This window comes from Carlito syrichta, unplaced genomic scaffold, assembly GCF_000164805.1.
Source record: "Carlito syrichta isolate Samal-C Ts95f unplaced genomic scaffold, Tarsius_syrichta-2.0.1 Scaffold54063, whole genome shotgun sequence".
In the NCBI taxonomy this organism is placed as follows: Eukaryota; Metazoa; Chordata; class Mammalia; order Primates; family Tarsiidae; genus Carlito; species Carlito syrichta.
Window position 1 is genome coordinate 87,565 of NW_006998159.1, and position 2,003 is coordinate 89,567.

The following is a 2,003-nucleotide window of genomic DNA, read 5'->3' on the forward strand; positions in this document are numbered from 1 at the left end:
TGTATTTTTTGTAGAATGATTTGAGTTCCTCCAGGTATATGCCCAGTAGGGGAATTGCTGGGTCATATGGCAAATCAATTTCTAGTTCTTTTCGAAATTGCCACATTGTTTGCTGTTGAGGTTGAATGAGCTTGCATTTCCACCAACAATGTAGAAGTATTCCCTTTTCTCCACATACTTACCAGCATCTGTTGTTTGTTTTATTTATTTTTTATTTTGTTATTATTTTTTTTTGACAGTCACATATCTGTCTTTATTGTAAGCAGCAAGCAGGATGCTTCCAGCACAGTAAAAAAATTAATTTACAAAAGCAGGGATTCAGTGAAGCCGCCTGGCTGGTACTCTCGGGCGCTCACACGCAGATGCCGATCCAGAGCAGCAGGAAGAGGACTCCAAAGCCCATGAAGAGCGAGGCCATCAGGGAGATGAGGAATTCTTTGTAGATATCGCGAGTGTACTTGGTGGAGGTGACCTCATACACGAAGAACCAGGCAGTGAAGAACATGCCAGTGACCAAGAGCACCAAGGTCAGATTTGGAAAGACTGCTGGGTCACAGGGCTGGTGTATCTGCTCATAGCCTTGAGCTCCATTTTGCCAGTCTCTGGGCGAGCTGTGGATCCCACTACTGTTTTGTTTTATTAACGATGGCCATTCTTACTGGGATTAGGTGGTATCTCAATGTAGTTTTGATTTGCATTTCTCTGATGATTAGTGAGACTGAGCACATTTTCATGTCTGCTGACTCCCCGTATATCTTCTTTTGAAAAGTGCCTATTCATGTCTTTGGCTCACTTTTTAATGGACCTGTTTGTTTGTTTTCCTTTTGGCATGTTTGAGTTCCTTGTAGATCCAGGATTTTAGGCCTTTGTCAGATATACAGTTGGCAAATATTTTTTCCTATTCTGTGGGCTGTCTCCCCATTATCTTGATGGTTTCTTTTGCTTTGCAGGAGCTTTTCAGTTTAATGGAGTCTCACTTGTCTAATTTATTACTTGTGGCATGGACACCTGGAGCTTTGATCAGGAAGTTGTTGCCTACTCTGATTTCTCTAAGGGTGTCTCCTGTGTTTTCTAAAATTCTTATTGTGTAAGGTTTTACATTTGGGTGTTTGATCCATTTAGAGTTGATTTTTATATAGTGATAGGTAGGGGTCCTGTTTCAATATTCTGAAAGTGGTCAGCCAGTTTTCCCAGCACCACTTACTTTACTGAATAGGTTCTCCTCTCCCCAGTGGTTGTTGGTAGAGGCTTTGTCGAAGATGAGTTGGTTGAGATATTGAGATTTTGCTTCTGGAATCTCTAATCTGTTCCACTGTTCTATATGGCTGTTCTTGTACCAATACCAGACTATTTTGATTATTGTAGCCTTATAGTAAAGTTTGAAGTCTGGAAGTGTAATACCTCATGCTTTGTTTCTTTTGCTAAGGATCATTTTGGCTATATGATTAGTATTTATATTTCTATATGAATTTCTGTATTGTCATTTCCAGATCTGAGAAGAATGATGTTGGTAATTTAATGGGTTTTGCATTGAGTCTTCAGATTGCCCTTGGTAGGATGGCCATCATAACAATGTTGATTCTTTCTATCAATGAGCATGAATCCATTTGTTTGTTTCTTCCTTGATTTCTTTGAGCAGTATTTTATAGTTTTTGTTGTAAAGGTCTTTCACTTCTCTCCTTACGAAGATGCTGAGGTATTTCATTTTATTGGTGATATTGTGAATGGGATTATGCTTTCGATTTGGTCCTCTGCCATTTGTTTTTGGAATATAAGAATCCAATTGACTTTTGCACATTTGTTTTGGACCGTGATACTTTGCCAAAGTCCTTTATTAATGCAAGGAAGTTTTTGACAAATTCTCCTGGATTTTTGAGGTACAGGATCATATCATCAGAAATGAGGGATAACTCATTTTCCTCTTTTTCCCTTTGTATACCCCTGATTTCCTTCTCTTGTCTAATTGTTTTATCCAGCATTTCCAACACTATGTTGAGCAGGAG

At 38.9% G+C, this 2,003-nt stretch overlaps 1 pseudogene; it reads right to left on the reverse strand.

The window, feature by feature from the left end:
- Nucleotides 1–352: 352 nt before the first annotated feature.
- LOC110594716 lies at nucleotides 353–591 on the reverse strand (annotated as a pseudogene).
- Nucleotides 592–2,003: the final 1,412 nt, after the last annotated feature.